Genomic DNA, 19,502 nt, shown 5'->3' with positions numbered 1-19,502 from the left:
AAAAGCAGGCTGGTCAGTGCAAGACCACAGTCTCTGAGCAACTGAACTCAGGACAGAGAGAGTGCAAGAAACTGGAGGATGTATGTCTTAGTTAGGGTTTCTCTATTTGGAGGTTTTAAAACATGTCTACAGTGCTCCTTTCAAAGAGAGGGCCTAATTCCTCTCCTGTGGATGTGAGCCCTACCTGGCAACCAATCTTTAATTAATGTGGAGGACAGGACAGTGTGTGGCCTCTAAAGATAGGTTGCAGTCAGCTGGATAATGCCCGCATCCTAATCCCTAGGACCTGTGAACGTTACCTTAAATGACAAACAGGACTTTACAGCTGTGGTTAAGGATCTCAAGATAGGAAGATATTCCTGGATTGTCTGGGAGGGCCCTAAGTAGTTATCAGGTCCTTATAAAAGGAGGATAGAGACGATTTCACTGCTGAAGAAGAAGAAGCTGATTTGATAAGGCCAGGAGCCAAGGAATGAGGACGACGTCTAGAAACTAGAAAGGTCAAGGGGACAGAGTCTCCCCTCCAGCGTCTGGAGAGAACGTGGCCCTGCGGACACCTAGCCTTTCACCCAGTGAAAGTGATGTTAGACTTCCAACCCGCAGAGCTATAATGGAATAAATCTGTGTTACTTTCAGCCACCTAATTGTTGGCCATTTCCTACAGCAGTTCTACAGCTAGAGGTCAGGAAAGACATTGCTGCTCCGCCTTGCTCTCTTGGACTGTCCACATGCCAGCTGCCACGTTGTGAAGACGCTCACGAAGCAATAAAAGGAATATTGTCAAGTCGGCGACCACTGTGGGCGACTGAAGCTGCTCCCACTGGGGAACTCTGGCGTTCATCATAGAACACGCATCTCAGCGTCAACCCACCCGAGGGACCAGGGAGCTGGGGTGTACGCAGGAATTCTCATCGGTCATCGGGGCTGGACTGTCTCCAGGGTCGGGGGTGGAAAGGATACTAACTCTCCAAGACTGCCGGTCTGGTGGAGTAGGTTCTGGCAGTCTGGAGTTCAGAAGGGCTTCCACTGAGACGGAAAGGGCAAGGCAATGTGGGCAGGATTCTGGCAGCTTCTGCTACACCAAGTGACCAAGCCTGGGGGAGGGGGTGTAGCAGAAGAAGAGTACCCAAGTCAGAGTCTGCAGAAGAACGAGCCGATGGCGAGAAACTCAAATACGGATGTACCCTACCATTACTGCTTTCTGACTGTGCCACCGGCAGTTCATAAGCAGAGCCCCTAATTGTTCAACAGCACGGGCAGGGGAGGGAGGGGGTCACACCATCCCCATTTTGAAGATGGAAACACTGAGGCTTAGAGACTCAGAGGCCCGTCCAAGGTCATGCTGGACTGGTGAGCACAAATGGGAGAGCTGCTCATTTCCAAGCGCTCTCTCCTGCCCCTCCGGCAGCTGCAAGGAAACTGTCTTTAAAGCGGTAAGAGCTTGTGTCTGTCTCCCGACAGCCCGTGCCCTTCCCGACTTCATGTGCCATGCACGGCCGTGTCAGGCTACGTTACTCCCAGCGTCACCTGCGATCCGCCTGCCTCTGATCACATGGACACACATGTGTGTGCAGGTGTGTGTAGAAGCACACACAGCCTGCTGTGTCACAGACAGCACAGAAAGGCTCTTCCACACAGGAGGCCACACGTGGTACTCATCTTTCAGAGTTTAACCAGCTTAAGTGGAAGCAAATATTCGAAGTTTACCAAACATAAACCAAGTAAAACCTAAGTCAATCAAAAGTGACTAAACACCACTTTAGTCCAAATACATGTTTCTAAAAGGTCACAGCTGGTGCAATTATCCATGCTAGACTTAGCATGCATTCAGCTGTGTGCTTAAGACTGCCAAGAACTGGAATACATTCAGAATCCTTAAATAAGAGTCACCTTGCTTCCAGAAAATGCTTGGTTAAGTCAGGCTCAGGAGTGGGGGAGTTATAGGGAAAAGCCTATTAGAGTTTAATGACACTTTGAGAAAATGTATAGAGAAACTTCATTCGGAAAGGAATAGAAATACATGTCAGAGCCAATTTCTCATAATGTGTGGGTTAAGCCCTTTTTCTTCAAAGAAAATAAGTCCAGACAAGTACAACAACAACAGCAGCAAAAGAACACAACGACAAAACGAGCAGTCCGGCAAGCCGGTCAGCAGGAAGGAAAAACAAATACCTAAATGTAGGCTCGGACAACGACCTTGGGAAACCGTGACCCGGGCCAGGGGGTAGAGCGAGCAGGAGCTGCCAGTTTTTCCCCTCCCATTGGCATTTCAACAAGCAGAGCCCCAACCCAAAGTGAGCAGGCAACTTGTGCAGAGTGGTTCTTACACTGCTCTGCTGCACCCAAGGGTGCTGTGCCAGAAGCCCCGGGAATTGCCTCAGAAAATGATGGGCAGGCCAGGGTAAGGGGTTCCCAGATCTCCTGCCTCACTTGTACCAAAACAGTGTCCCCTCTTATCTGCTTTAATAGCTTAGACTTCCACCTACAGCTTTGCTTCAAGACAACTTTGTTCTATAAAATAGAAAACCTCAGGTTTACGCAATGTCTGAGGCTCACGCCTGCCCTTGCGCTCAGAGAATTTACACCCTCAATCAATGTCTTTCTGGAGAAATGAAGTACAGAATAAGAGAACCAGGGCTGAATGGAGGAGGATAACAGGCTGGAAGTTAGACTGCCAAGCACAGAGTTTGGAAAAATCTGAAAAACAGCAAGGAAGAGAGTACTAGAGGGTGTAGGAATGTAAGCACTCGGAAGGGCAAGGATTTTTGTCTGTCTTGTTCACTCACTGCTTCATCCAGTGCCTGGGAAAGTACTTAGCACACAGTAGGTGCTCAATACATGGAGAGAGTAACATGGAAACATGGGCTTCCCTTGTGGCTCAGACAGTAAAGAATCTGCCTTCAGTGTGGGAGACCCAGGTTTGATCCCTGGCTTGGGAAGATCCTCTGGAGAAGGAAATGGCAACCCACTCCCGTATTCTTGCCTGGAGAATCCCATGGACAGAGGAGCCTGGCAGGTTACAGTCCATGGGGTCGCAAAGAGTCGGACACGACTGAGCGACTAACACAGTTTTCAGAAGTAAATAAGTTATGCCATGTAAATCACCTAGATAAGAAATAGCTATTGTTATGGATAAGGCACACTGCTAACATTGTTAAATATAGGAGTTGGCACAGTGGTTCAGTATAATTTTCTCGTATTTCACATAATTATAGTTAAAAAAATCCCCACCCCCACCAAAGGCATATGCTTCTGGTTAGATCCCCAACTCACAAGGAAATTAACCCTTTAAACCACCAAAGAAACATTTAAGAGGAGGACAGGGAAAAGATGTCCAGATCTCAAAGTGAGGTCCAAGGCCCAGCAGCACCTGCGTGACCTGGGAATTTGTTAGGAACGCAAACTCTCAGTTTCTGATTCCACTGGACAGGAGTGTGCATCTGAGGCTGGGCAGCCTGCGTTTTAGCAAACCTTCCAGAGGATTCTGATGCATGCTAGAGGCCAACACCCAAGAACAAATGAGGTCCCAAAGTGACCTGGCCTCTGGAAGCTAACGCAGCTGAACATCTCTGATACATATTGACGCTGCCGCTGGGCAGGCACCTTTATTGGCATAATTCGGGAATCTATTCTCCCTACCAACCCTATTATCTACTCAGAGGAGGGAGCTGGGAGGACTAGTTTGCCCAGAAGAAACTGCAATCTCACTTTTCCCAACCCTCCTGGTGGGGTAGACTGGGGCTTGACGAAGGTGATGGGGTATCTCTTGTGAATATCTTTTAGTAGGACAGTGCTGCTAAGTCTGCTAAGTCGCTTCAGTCGTGTCTGACTCTGTGCAACCCAATAGACGGCAGCCCACCAGGCTCCCCCGTCCCTGGGATTCTCCAGGCAAGAACACTGGAGTGGGTTGCCATTTCCTTCTCCAATGCATGAAAGTGAAAAGTGAAAGTGAAGTCGCTCAGTCGTGTCCGACTCTTAGCAACCCCATGAACTGCAGCCCACCAGACTCCTCTGTCCATGGGATTTGCCAGGCAAGAGTACTGGAGTGGGGTAGGACAGGATCTGACCCTAACTCCAGAATATTTCATTGTGCGTCCACAGAGATCATAATCTCTTAAATTCTCTCAGTGCTCTCCACAATGACCACCAGGGTATGCTACACAGATGCCAGCTACAACCCTTGAGCCTTAAATTTTGCTTAGGGCAGTAGTATTTGTCCTATCCACCCCACCCCTGGCATTTCCAGGTAGGGAATTTTCTATAGTGGTTGTTAGAAATATGAGAGAACTATCAAAATGCTACAAAAGCATCTTTATAAGTTGTAAAATAGATAAAACAAAAATTATGGGATTTGTCCTACAATGGTATATAGGCCACAAATTTATCATCAGGGTAGAAGTTAAAAACAAAAACAAATTGTGAGCATAGCCTCCTGGGAAAGGATGTACTGGGTTAGAAGTAACAGAAAATGATGGTTTTGGATGATTTAGTGCCTGTATCAGTGAATACTAGAGAGATGCCCAATAAATATTTATTGAATGAATCAATAAATGGGCTATTCACAGTACACACCTGTGTCATCTCTCTCTCTCCACACACACACACACACACACATTTTAATAAGCCTCTACCAATCTATCTATGCCTGCACATGAGATCATGTCCTTTCCTATGAAACTGGACATTTGTAGATGTCAGTCTTAGCCCTTCCAGTTGCTAAAATGTTTTGGAAAGAGTACCAAAAAAAAAAAAAAAATTAGGCAAAGATAGAGGAGCCAAATGCAGAACATGTATGGCGGGAGCATAAAAATAAAGCAGTGTTCACTGAACAAAGATGTAATTCTACTTCCTTCTAATAAAATTAATGATAATGAACTTCTGATCTAGAGGACTGGGCTGCTTGTGCCCAATGAAAGGACTCAAGGGGAGGAATCGCAAATGTCAGCAAAGTTAACTACAGAGAAGGACCTTAAGTGGATCAATCGGAGTTGAACTACTAGATAGAAGGATTAAGTGGCTAATAAAAGGGATGTTCCACTGACCTCTAACACAAGAGGGAGGAGATAATGAGATAAGTAAAGCTGGTAAGGATAATAAGACTATAATTATGGCCAAGTTCAAACTATTGAATGAACATTAGAAAACCATCTGGATATTCTGAAGAGAGAGGAAAATCTAGCCTCTGGAAGTGAATGCTGCCTCCAACGTCTGAGATGCTCCCAGCTGCATATCCCTCAGACCGATGTGAAGATAAAACCATTGCAATGGACATTTCAGACATGTTGAGGTGGTGCTGCTGCTGCTGCTGCTAAGTCGCTTCAGTCGTGTCCCACTCTGTGCGACCCCATAGACAGCAGCCCACCAGGCTCCCCCATCCCTGGGATTCTCCAGGCAAGAATACTGGAGTGGTGCTAGTGGTTCAATATGCTGAAAAAGGAATGCAGAAAGAAGTGAAGCCTTATCACTGGGAGAAACCCATTGTGCTCAGAAGTCTTGCCAAGTAATTATTTTTAATAGTAACCATTGTGGCTACTGTCCACAGGCACTCAGTGAGCTTCTGCTATGTATGTGGTGGTGAGACTGGCCTTGTGCATCCCGGGACATTTAAGAAACACACACACACATACACACAGTGAGACTCCTGGCTGGAGGATAAAATGCAGCAAATTAACAAGCTGATTCTTTCTGAATGTGGGAATTCAGGGTCTGATGATAAAACTGCAAAAAAATAAATGTATTAAAGGAAAAGCATTTGGTTCAGGACCAGCATGCAAATCTCCCTGTGCATTTGGAGCATTTGGCTTTTTCCTGCAGAATGCTTTAGATAATTGTTCACTTAATCTCTCGGGTGAAATAAACGTATGGCAGCTTTACTACACTATTGATTCAGATTATTACTGTAATGACAGAGCTGCCCAGGGAGTTGTCACCAGGTTTCTCGAGATGTCCTGATAGCTGTCGTATGCATATTAAGGAGCACTCTGAAAAGGAGGCCCCTCCCTGCTTGTCCTGAGCCAGAATCACTGATGGCACCTCTGGGTGTTTGGGACCCTGGACTCAGGCCTGGATGTCATGAGCCAAAAGTGAAGCTTTCAATGGGTTTGCAACCGTGAGGCCAACATGCCCAGTGAAGTGACCTTAAGGGCCTGGACTTCCGGGTTTTAGACCAGGTGTCCTGAAGATATAACTGGACATCCACAAAGACAGAAAGAAACACAGTTTATAGGACAGGGTCCCTGCAGGAAACAGAAGACACACTTGGGCTTAAAAAAGAACTTAAGGAAGGGCCTGTTTCCAGATGAGGATGGGCCAGCAAACCCATCACCCAGTAAGGGGTGACCAGGTGTCCAAGATCAGCATCCGCAGAAAGCCCTTCTGACTTCTAGGACTGAAAGGGCACAGGGAGGAAACATGCTTCAAGAGCCCTTTGGGAATCTGAGCACGGAGGCCGTGGGGGAAGAAACGCCCTGCTCTCGCTCCTCTTGCTCACTGACCCCTGCTTCTGTCCCCCTAGTGGCTGAGCCCCAGTGGAAACCAGAGGAAGTCTGCAGAGGTCAGACCAGAGAGGTCAGACCGGGTACAGAATGAAAGAGGGCAGAGAATGGGTCTGCGGGTGAAGCAAACAAGTAGCAACCAGCCACAGCTCAAGGGCTCAGAGTATGAGAGGGTGAGGGAAGGCCTGAAGGGCTGAGGGACAGACAGGCTACAAGATCAAGTACCGCCCTGCACTGATGTCCCACTGATACCCCAAAGCCAACTTGAAGGTCAGTGAAGACTCCTCTCGTTTGGTGAGAGAGAAGGAGTCAGGTGTCTGGGATTTACAGTAGTGTAGACCTGGGATGGCATCCTGGGTCAGCTTTTCTGTGACTGTGTAGCCTTGGGTGAGCTATTTAATGTCCCTACAGTTCAGTTTGCACTTCTGGAAAAGGAGCATCATATAGGATTATTTGACATTGAATAATGCGTGTAAAGAACTTAGCCCATTTCCTGACTTACAATAAATGTTCCAGGATGGTGGTTATTTATATAGATTAGGAAATTCAGATTCCACTGAAGCTACTTTAGCAAAAAGCAGGGGAGGGCCATTGAAAGGAGGAGGGATGTTTGGGAGAACTCAAGGGCAGGGGGCATGGACTTTCTTCAGAAAGATTCCACAGGCGGGACCCGGGGATGCCTGTCCTCCGTCTCCTGGTTGTACTTCTTTCTGTGCCCCTCCGTCCTCCTTCCCTCTCTGAGCCCTGGCTCTCTCTGTTTTACTGTCCTCACAGTGGACTGTGACCACCCAATAGGGCTCCTGGATATTGTACAGTCAAAATAATTTCCAGTCACCCAAGCTCATTCCAAAGGGCTTCCCTCATAGCTCAGTTAGTAAAGAATCCCCTGCAATGCTGGAGACCCCAGTTCGATTCCTGGGTCAGGAAGGTCCACTGGAGAAGGATAGGTTACCCACTCCAGTACCCTGGCCTAGAGAATTCCATGGACTATACAGTCCATGGGGTTGCAAAGAGTTGAATATGACTGAGTGACTTGCACTTTGTTATCAAACTTCAAAAAAAAAAAAAATCATTCCAAACTGATCCTCAGTCCTAGCTCTGAATTCCTAGAAGAGAGATTCAACCAGGCTGATTCTGGTGAGGAGCCCACTCTGGCCCTTCACCCTCAGCCTGCTGGCTCTCTTCGGGTGGGCCCTGCTGATTCACACCCAGCCCCTGTCTGCCTGACCCATGCCCTGTGAAGACAGCATCAGAGTTCTTCCTTGACTCGGACTTCTGCTCCGGTGTGGTTGGGGGAGCCCCAGCATGAGAGCAGAGGAAGGGGGGAGGATGGGCCCGGGGCGCCCTCCCTGCAGGATCAGCGGGGGCAATCTGCGTGTCTACACAGAAGCCACAGCCTCACTGGAGGAGACCCTCTCATCAGGATGACTAGGGGCCAGCAACCATTTCCTCTTCTTGCCCCTTCAGGACCAGGGGTTTTAACAGCCTGCCTGTTGCTAACCCTTGAGCACTTCTGGTCTCCCCACACCCTGGGGTGTAGGGCTCCAGGGCCCGCCACCTAATGGAGTTCGGGGATAACTGAAGGCAGAGACCTCAAGGCATTTTCCATGTTGTTAATGCTGCCGTCATTTTCATTATTACTTGTATTATAAACACCATTCATTGGTTAGAACTTCTACCCGTTCTCAAAGACGGCATATTGGGTTGGAGTCAGCTTCTATTTCCCACACAACTCAAATGCAAAAGGCCTCCCAGAACATGACCATGTGATCCTCGGGGCTTGTATACTGCATTTCTCGGAGCTTCTTACATGAGCCTCGACAGACCTTAACCTGAATTTTTTGCCTTTGAAGAAAAATAAAAAATTAAAACAATACTTTGAAAAGCCTTGGTGATCCCCAGTCTCTTGGGGCATGTGGTAATACTGGCAGAACTCTGCAGGGCCCGGGGCTGACCAGGCTGCCCCAAGAACACAGATTTATTTGCAAGAGGCCATTGCTGGTCACCAGAGAGGGAGGGGACACTGCCCTCCCCTCTAACGCAGGACTCTCGGGATTACCATCGGACCATGTAAAAGCTCAAAGCCTCAGGCCTGTGCCTCTTCCATCTAGCTGCTCACACACCCTTCTCTGCTCTCATTTCCACCTGGAAAATATGCCCTTTTGTCGGTGATTAAATAAACCCACTAACCTGCTTCCAACATTAGAAAGAGGTTATTCCTATCCAACTGTTTACAATGCATCAGAAATTGCTGAGGGCACCAGGTACAAAATGTAATCCTGGCTCCCATCCTCTCCTTCCACTCTGAGATTACACACCTGCTCAAAGAAGTAGCACGACCCCCCAGAACCGGGGTTAAACATGCACATTCGTGATGTCAAAATATATCCTCCCACACAGCAGAGGTCATTTTTGTAAAATTAAAAGCAAACATCGAGTGGAATCATTTTTCCCGACCAAGATGAGGCTTATAAGATGAAAATTAAAAGTGGAGAAAATAAGGATTAATTTACCAAGTCAGTCATCTGATTTTTTTTTTTTTCCCTAGCTTGTTTAAACATTTGTGATTCCAGCCCGGAGTGCCACTTTCCAAGCTGAATGTCTCCATCCAGTTGATCCTCCAAGACAGTTAACACGACCTGTTGTTGTAGAAACAGTGGTGAGGTCACATGCCCAGCACATTGACTTAGATTTAGTTGAAAAACCTAATTCTGTCATTGAATAGCCGTATGACCTTGGGCATATTAGTGTATCTCTCTTAGCCTCCTGTTTCCTTATCTGAAAACTAGGAATAACAGTAACAGCTCTAAGAGTTCTTATGGGAATCAAATGAGATCAACTGGCTAAAGTACTTGGCATGTTTTTTGGCGTTATATATGTTCAGAAAATGTTAGATGGTTCAGTTGTTATTATAATTAAGAAGTCAAATCATGTTTCCATTCCTTCCTTCATAATCTCATTTATCTCACAAATATTTATTGAGCTTTACTATACTGCAGACACTGATCAAGATGCTAAAGACAAAATAATGAACATAATTGAGAGAGTTCTTATATTTTAGTGAGGGAGAAAGACAATAAACTGTATGTACATGAAATATTCTATCTGGTGCTGATACATGCTCTGAAGAAGCTGAGACGAGGGTAGGAGGAGAAAGGGGGCAGGTTGCAAACACAGGGGGAGCTATTTCAGAGAGCATCTTCTCCAAGGAAGAGAAGGCCAGGAAGTCCTTGACAGGACAAGCCTGTGAATGAGTGGGAAAGAGCAAGGGCAAGCGGTAAGCAGGATAGAACGTAGGTTAGGGAGACAGGGGAACTAAAAGGGGGAACATGCATGGGTCTAGCTGTTGGGAAGCAAGGGCATATGTCCATCTTAGGCTTAAGAATGAGTGAGATAATGGAGGCTGTCAGAGCAGTAAGTCTTGCCTGGAAAATCCGGTGGGTGGAGGAGCCTGGTGGGCTGTAGTCCATGGGATCACTAAGAGTCAGACACGACTGAGCGACTTCTCTTTCACTTTTCACTTTCATGCACTGGAGCAGGAAATGGCAACCGACTCCAGTATTCGTGCCTGGAGAATCCCAGGGGTGGGGGAGCCTGGTGGGCTGCCGTCTGTGGGGTCACACAGAGTCGGACACGACTGCTGCAGCAGCAGCAGCAAGAGGAAACAATACAGCACAGCAATGAAGACAGGAAGCCCCAGAGACTCCTGCTGCCTGAGAGTCTCAGCTCCCCCACTGCCAGCTCTTGGTTCAGTGCCCGGACCAGCAGAAGCAGCATCACCCAAGATCTTGTTAGAAATGCAGAGTCCCAGTCCCTACCCAGACCTGCAAGATCCGAATCTGTACTTCAACCCAGATGATTTATAAACTCACTTAAGTCTGAGAACTGAAAGTATCAGTCCCTCAGTCATGTCTGACTCTTTGCGACCCCATGGGCTATAGCCCGGCAGGCTCCTCTGTCCATGAAATTCTCCAGGCGAGAATACTAGGGTGGGTTGCCATTCCCTACTCCAGGGCTCTCCCCGACCCAGGGATTGAACCCAGGTCTCCTGCATCACCGGCAGATTCTTTACCATCTGAGCCACCAGGATGCACGGAGAAGCACTAACCTAGGACTTTTCACTTAACCTCTCTGGTTCTCAGAAACCTCATCAGCAAAATGGGCATCATAAAAATAATTCCCTCATAATATGAGGGAATATTGTGACTTTTCAATAAGCTTGTGCCAATAAAATGCTCAGCCCAATGCTTAAGACATTGCTATTGCTCAGCAAATCTTAGCTTCTGCATTTAATCCTTAGCAGCACACCAGGGGCGTGGTCCTGAAGGTCTGAATTAAAGAGGATGCAATCTCTGCATCCTTCATGAAGCCAGGTAAGAACCCAGGGTGCTAAAAGACTGTGCTGTGGAGTTCGGGAGCTCTCACTGTTGCTTGTTGACTGTTGTGATCCCCTCCTGGAACCTGTATGGAGGGAACGGTAATTATTTCTGCTGTACCTTCCTTGAGACTGCTGGCTCCAAAGAGACCCATCCCCTTTGTTAGACAATGAAGGTCATCTCCACCTGAGAAGGTCTTCTTCACTTGAGAAGATAGCATTAGCACCTGCAGGAGGACTCAAGTTTCTTTTAACGAAGGTGGTCTGCTGGAACCCACCCACACTGCTTGACCTGGTTCCCCTGTGATTCATAGCTCTCACCAGTCTTTTTCCTCCACAGCTGGCTCTGGGGAGACTCAAACCTAAATATTGGCCTGGAAACCATGGCATTTCCAAGTGCAAGAGAATGTTTCTCTAGCCAAGATGGCAGCTGTCAAACCAGTCAATTCCCAGATACATTACTATAAATCTCAAATCTATGACTGTGTAGAAAAGCAAAATATGTTTATGAAATAAAAGCCTGTAACTTTCAATTAAGCACCTTTGGCAACTATAATAAAATAGCTAAGCAGTCGATTCTGCCGACAGGGACAAAAAAAAAAAATGATAAAACCTGAACTGGAACAATCACAATGAGAATGAAGGGAAGCAAACATTCAGGAGACCTTTCTGAAATAGAGGCAGTAGGACATTGTGACCTCTTGTGCACAGAGAGTAAGGAGAGAGTCACGTTTTCCAGTCTGCATTCTTACATGTTCCTTCATTTCATAGGGAAACACAGGGAAAGGTTCATGAAAAAGGACAGTGAGTTTAAAGTCAGTTGTAAACTTGAGCACCTAAGAATTGATGCTTTTGAACTGTGGTGTCGGAGAAGACTCTTGAGAGTCCCTTGAACTGCAAGGACATCCAATCAGTCCATCCTAAAGGAAATTAATCCTGGGTGTTCATTGGAAGGACTGATGCTAAAGCTGAAACCCCAACATTTTGGCCATCTCATGCGAAGAGTTGACTCATTGGAAAAGACTCTGATGCTGGGAGGGATTGGGGGCAGGAGGAGGGGATGAGATGGCTGGAAGGCATCACTGACTCGATGGATGTGAGTTTGAGTGAACTCCGGGAGTTGGTGATGGACAGGGAGGCCTGGCGTGCTGTGATTCATGGGGTCACAAAGAGTCGGACAGGACTGAGTGACTAAACTGAGCTGAACTGAAACCTTGAGAGAATGCATACTCTGGAAAGTATATACTTGTTCAGAATGTAGAGTTAAATAAACATAAGAAAATGTGTCAAAACCATCTGTCGTGAGGGAAATGCAAAGTGCGATCACAACCCAGGATGGCTCCATTTAAAAGGACCGACAGTGTCAAGAGCTGGTGAAGTTGTGAAGGAACTGGAACTCTCATTCACTGTGGACGGAAGTGTAGACGGATACGACCACTTGGGGGAAATGCTTGGTCCTACTTATTAAAGCAAAAATGTGTTAGCAGTCCCACTCCTGGACATGCACACAGCCAAAATAAATGATTACTCCACAAAAATACATGAAAATTTTCTGAGTGATATTGTTCACAATTGACAAAAACTGGAAACAAGCTAAATGCGCTAAATGTAGAATGAATAAATTATAATGTGTTCATACTATGTAAGAGTGCACAGCAATGAAAATTAATAAAGTACTGAATATCATAGCCAAAACATGGACTAAAAATATCCAGATACCAAAAAAGCACTGAGTGATGATTTCATGATGATATTTATATAAAGTGCAAGAACAGGAAAAACCAGTCTATGAGATTATGAAAGTCAAAATGGTGGTTCCATTTAGGGATTCTCATCTGTGAGAGAGCACAAGGAAGCCAGCCCTCTGGGGTGGTGGAAATGTCCATTTCTTAATATACATATAATGGTACATACATATGCCAAAAAAAAATCACTTGTGCTCTTCATTTTAAACATATGCAATTTATTTTATGAAGGTTATACCTCAATAAAGAAAGTAAATTTAATAATACAGGGTTAAATATTTGATCAGCACTTGAAAACAGTATACATAAGAAGAGGTGGCAATTCTTGAGTGCACTGGAACCATAAGGCTAAAGTGATTATTTAACATTCAAAATAAGCTTTGGGCTCTAACAGGCCTATCAAACACTGTTTAAGGTCATTCTTGGAATTAATAGTTGGTGTTTATCAAGCATGGTCCCAAGGGGAATCTGTAATAAGCCTCTGTTGCTGCTGCTGCTAAGTAGCTTCAGTCGTGTCTGACTCTGTGCGACCCAATAGACAGAAGCCCACCAGTGCCCGCCGTCCCTAGGATTCTCCAGGCAAGAACACTGGAGTGGGTTGCCATTTCCTTCTCCAATGGTAATAAGCCTTTAGAAGGAGGTAAATGTGGAAGGCGGAGGCTCATAAGCTCTGTGCCTAAGAAACTGCAAGGAGTGTGGACGAGCTGAGTGCATGCAACACAGCTGCCCCTAGAGGGCACCACTGGGCGCCTCTGCCAGAACCAGCCAGGGAGCTGTGGTTCCCACTGGCTCCCAACAGATGAACTTTGTATACAACTCATCTCAATAGGGACCTATGAGATTATAGCTCCCAACAAGGGCAGCAGATGGTGTGACAGCCTGGGGTGGGACAATGGTGTGAATTCTTCCAGGGTGGCTTTGGTGGAACTGCCTCCTTTCCTGGGTCTCACCTTTTAATTTTTTTTTTAATTAATTAATTTATTTTAGTTGGAGGCTAATTACTTTACAATATTGTAGTTGTTTTTGCCATACATTGACATGAATCGGCCATGAGTGTACAGGTGTTCTCCATCCTGAATCCTCCTCCCACCTCCCTCTCCATCCCACCCCTCAGGGTCATCCCAGTGCACCAGCCCGGAGCGCCCTGTCTCATGCATCAAACCTGGACTGGCGATCTGTTTCACATATGGTAATACACATGTTTCAGTGCTATTCTCTCAGATCATCCCACCCTCGCCTTCTCCCACAGAGTCCAAAAGACTGTTCTAGACATCTGTATCTCTTTTGCTGTCTCGCATATAGGGCCAAGGTTACCATCTTTCTAAATTCCATATATATGTGTTAGTATACTGTATTGGTATTTTTCTTTCTGGCTTACTTCACTGTGTATAATAGGCTCCAGTTTCATCCACCTCATTAGAACTGATTCAAATGTATTCTTTTTAATGGCTGAGTAATACTCCACTGTGTATATGTACCACAGCTTTCTTATCCATTCATCTGCTGATGGGCATCTACATTGCTCCCGTGTCCTGGCTATTATAAACAGTGCTGCAATGAATATTGGGGTACACGTGTCTCTTTCAATTCTGGTTTCCTCCATGTGTATGCCCAGCAGTGGGATTGCTGGGTCATATGGCAGTCTTATTTCCACTTTTTTAGGGAATTAAAAACCTTTTAATTTTATAAAAAAAATTTTTTTTTAAAAGCACAGCTCCTTCTAATCTTATAAATACCAATATTCCATGATTCTGTAGCTCAGGTGCTCCTCTATCAGCTGTTTATCTAATAAATACCATAGGAGCCTCTATATACATATATATGTATATTGGGGACACAACAGCAAAGAAGACAGAAATGGCTCCTGTCCATACAGAACTTATCTTATAACGAGGAAGACAGATCCGAAGCAGGATGTGTTCACACTGTAGACTAAAGTGAATGAAGAAAAGGATTGTTAGGTCTGATGTGGGGACATGACAATTTTAGTTAGGGTACTCCTCTCCAAGGAGGTGGCACGTCTACTGAGGCTTGAACAATGGGAAGTGGCCGTCCCGACAGCCTTGGGGAGCGCCTGCATCAGGAAAACAACGGCCAGGTCCAGGTACAGGGCTGTGCTGGCTTCCCTGCCATCCGGCAGGAGCCCGTAGGGGGCACACAGCGATCGGAAGGGCCTGGCCCAGCTCCCTGCATGTTTTACTTGGTAACGAGAGGTACCAAGGTGCTCTGATCTTCCATCTCTTCTCATCACAGGGAGGAAATGGCAATTTTCCACCAGCAAACACCAGTATTTGGGAACTAAGCAACCCAGGAGTTAGACCTCAACAATGGGAGCAGAGAAACCTAATGGCTTTAGAAATACATTTGCTCAGAACAGTCGTGTGTACACCTAGAGACGGTCCCAACAGGAAATAAACAATGAAACAGCAATTATGTGTTGGGTCCCCAGGTGGAATGAGCTGTACAAAAGCAGGAAGGACTCTCAGACCTCATCCGTGCCCCCTTCCCAGAGCTCCCTCAGCACCACAGGTTTACACCACCTCTTAGTAATTGTCACATTCGATTGCTATTGTTGGTTTACATGCCACTCTCTCCTCATTAGGGTATAAGCTGTTAGGGGCAGACACCCTGTTGAGCTTGTCTTGCTGAGTGTAGCTCCAAGTTCACTAGCTGTCACTGTGTACACACTCAGCAAATGTTGGAGAAATGAATGCATACATATGCGTGAGTTGATGCATTAACTCAATTCAACTGCTACTGAGTCCCTACTACACGCAGATATTCCTTTAGATGCTGAGGATACAGCAGTAAGCACAACAGGAAGAAATAAAAAAATATCCCTGACCCCTTGAGCTTTGCCTAATAGTGGGAGACGGGGCAGACAGACAATAAAAGCAGTAAGTGAGGAGGTCGGGGTGGTTGTGGGGGTTGTGCGAGGGTGAGGGTAGCAGGTGAGAAGCCAGAGAGTTAGCAGAGGGCCCCAGGGTGTGAGACCAAGTGTGGCTTGTTAGGACGCGGCCCTGACTCTGAGAGGGATAGAAAGCCCTAAGATAGCCCTGGCCCGGAACAAAAGATGATATAATCTGCCTTATCTTTTTTAATGATCAGGAAAAATCACCTTATTCGAACTGAGGGCTAAAATGTCCATTCTGTCCCATAAGTACCAAAAGAGAGGCACACTGACAGGCACGAGAATAAAGGAAACACGTCTGAGGTTCTCTCTGTGAGCCATGCAGAGAAAAAAAACAGTCTGAACGAGACCCTGAAGGCACCACGACTTCAGAGCTTACCTGCCACGGTGCCAGCGATATCATCTATCTCCTCACTCATTTTTTCCCTATTTTATTGAGATATATTTGACATATAATATTGTATTAGTTTTGGGCATACAGCATAATGATTTGATAAACGTGTGTGCTGTGAAATTATCACCTCAATGAGCTGAGTTAACATCCATCACCTCATAGTTACAATTTTTTTTTCTTGTGATAGAAAGTCTTAAGATCTACTCTCTCAGCAACTTTCAAAAATATAACACAGTTTTGTCACACTGGACTCACTCATTTTTAGAGATAAAAATGAGTGGCCACCCAGAAGGCAAGCATTGCCCAATCTCAGCCCCAATCTGAGGGTCATTTCAGAGAAAAAAGCTCTCTGTCAGGGTTTCCAGGAGTGTGCAGGGACCACAGGGCAGACAGAGCTTGTCTTAGACGTCAAGTCGGCTCTGCAAGACGCCTTCTCACCAGCCGTGCAGGAGCCGGGGGCAAGGGCGTGCTGTCCCTTACATGTATCCAAAGACCACTTCCTTCTCCTGCCCAACAAGCCAGGGGTCCTTTCCTCCCTGGGAACACCAGCCCCACTCTAACTTCAGGGACTTGCGAGGCGGAAGGTGCTTCCCCAAGGAAAGCAGGTTCTGACTGGCCAGTTAGAACCATGGCAACAGATTCTGGTACAAACCAGGCCTGTGATGGCCAGCCCTTGCTGATACTATTTGGAAAGGATGCCCTTTGCTCTGCCAGAGTTGCTAAAGCAGTGAAATGTAAGCCTGCAGCTACGGATGGTTCCCTGCTCAGGGAAAGTCTGCCTCTGAGGAAGACCATCACAGAGGAAAACAGCTAGAAAATGAAGAGGGACGGCTTCATGGCCAGTTCATCAGGGCACCTGGAACCAACCACGCCTGAAGTAGATGCTGCCCTGGACCCGTTAGGTACAGGCGTTGTATGAGTTTGCCATGGCTGCTGTATCAAATCGGAGAAGGCAATGGCACCCGACTCCAGTACTCTTGCCTGGAAAATCCCATGGACGGAGGAGCCTGGTGGGCTGCAGTCCATGCTAAGAGTCAGACACGACTGAGCGACTTAACTTTCACTTTTCACTTTCATGCGTTGGAGAAGGAAATGGCAACCCACTCCAGTGTTCTTGCCTGGAGAATCCCAGGGACAGGGGAGCCTGCTGGGCTGCTGTTTCTGGGGTTGCACAGAGTCGGACACGACTGAAGCAACTTAGCAACTGTATCACATCACTACACACTTGCTGACAAAACAACGCACATTTATTCTCTTACTGTTCTGGGGAGGCCAGAGGTCTGAAACCAAGGTGTAGGCAGGGCTGCGCCACTTACAGAAGCCTCAGGGGAGATTCCATCTCCCTGCCTGTTCCAGCCCCTTCCTCACGTCACTCCACCCTGTTTCCTCCGTCCTACACACACTTCTGCACTCAGATCTTCATACAGACCCTTGTGATTACATTGGCCCATCCAGATAATCTTCTTATTGCAAGAACCGTAATTTAATCTAAATTACAAAGCCTTTACTGCCATTTAAGGTAACATACTCTTGGGCTCTGGGGGTTAGGATATGGACGATGGTGGGTGCCATTCTTCAACCCATCACAGGAGTTGGTGCATTCCATTTTTTGTGTGAGCCAATTTAGGCCGGGAAATCTGTCCCTTACAGTGGCAGGAGTCTGTATACATATTCCTAAATCCACAACATCATCTCACTCCCAAGAAGCACACACACCCTAGAATTCAGTTTATACAGAGTTCTAACTTCTTTTTTTCCCTCCACTGTTTTTTAATTTCAGCTGACAGTACCGAGCAGAGGTTAAGAATGCAGATTTTGGATTCAGACAGCTTGGGTCTATGTCCTGCCCTTTCCACTTACTAGTTAAGCCTTTTGAGCTACAATCCTCTCGATCTGTCAAATGGAGATAATAAAAGCACCTGCTTCAGACAACGACTGTACAAATTAAATGAAATCATGAATGTACAGTGTTCACAGTACAAGGTCCGTGTTTGGTACACAATGCAGAGACACATTCCCTCCATCTGGCTTTGCACTAGTTTTACATACGGTGTGCCTCAATTAATTGCTACATTTTTATTTAGCTCTTTTAGAAATAGCTCCAGGCTCAGAGAAAGAACCACCATGAATTTTTACACACCATCTTCATTGTAAAGGTGTTGCCAAGCACTTCCACACAGCAGAGAACCGGATCAAACCTTTCTTGAGTTGCCTGCGCCTCCCTCCTTGTCCTCGCCCTTCGCTGCTAACATCACTCTGCCTCGAGAGTCACCTGAGCCCATCTGGGAGGGCTGTTGTTTCCAGCCACTCGAGGGAGAGTCTCTTCATACTTAGGTAATTTTGCTCTTGTCTCCAGCTTATCTAGTAACCACTTTTTCACGTCCTTACAGAAAATGTGATTGCTCCTCCTTTCTGCCAAATCCCACTGACCACTTGATGCTCCAGTTTAACTAGAAACGGCATCAGCCTTGCACTCCGTGGGCATCCCATTTGCGCGTGGGATGCCACTCTGGATGGAGTCCTGAGGTGTTCTGGTGGGCCAGGCCTTGCTATCAAGGAACAACAGACAGTGACCTTACTGAGGGCTTTGAGTCTGGAGGACTTGGGCCGGCAAGAGGTGGTCATCTGTGACAAGTGACAGTTATGCTGTGTGGCCGATGGAGGCGGATATTTCCCTGTATGTTATCCCCAGATGCAGGCTAACTGGAAGAAACATGACGGGGAGTTCCTAGAGAAGGTCAGTAAACACTGCACTTTTCCTTGGACACCTGCACATCCCAGCATCCAACCCACCCACTCTCTCCTCCCCACAGCTCTCACCTTGAAGAAATTCTTTGAAATTTATCCCTACACATTTATAATTTTTGAAGAATTCTTTTATATAATTAATCAAAAAATACCTATAAAAAATACCTTTATTTCTGCCCAGCTGGCTAAGTAAATCCTATATGAATGAGGTAGAGAGCAGAAATCTCCTCATCTCGTGGATGGTATCAGGTCATCTCAGCCTCAGGTTGGTCTAAACCACCATGGTAATTCCTTCTCTCTTTGCCAGCAATTAGCTAAGTGTAGGCATATGACCAAGTTCTGTCCAATGAAACATGAGGAGAAGTCTGCTGAGAAGGTTCTCTTTGCTGAGAGAGCTTCAGGGAGAGAGTCTTTTTGTTCCCTGACTTTCTGCTTGGAATGGAGGGCTTGATGCTTGAAAAACTGTCAACCATTTTCCCTGTCATAAAGTAAAGGCCAAAAATAAACTTAGAGACACTGAATCCCACTCAGACCTCACTGAGCTGCTTGTTATGTGATATATTAAATACCTTCATTATTTAAGGCATTTTGTTACTTGCAACTGAATGTATTCTAAATGATACACCACTTAACTCTTTGTTTTCTAGGTAGACCATGAAGCAAAATTTAACTCTCCCTACGTCTGCCTTTAAAACTGTGTGTTTACATATGGCAGCAGTGTCAGTCTTCTTACTGAACAACATTTTAATGAAATCAAGTGTTAAGTCCAAATGGTAGTTATATATCTTTGGATGCTCAGCTCCCCTATTGAGCTGATTGAACAAGGCCTTTTCCT

The sequence above is a fragment of the Bos grunniens genome, chromosome 18 (assembly GCF_055505025.1).
Source record: "Bos grunniens cultivar Pamir isolate PY7600 chromosome 18, Bosgru_T2T1.0, whole genome shotgun sequence".
Lineage (NCBI taxonomy): Eukaryota > Metazoa > Chordata > Mammalia > Artiodactyla > Bovidae > Bos > Bos grunniens.
The sequence above is the reverse complement of the archived record's forward strand: the minus strand, read 5'-3'. Positions refer to the sequence as shown.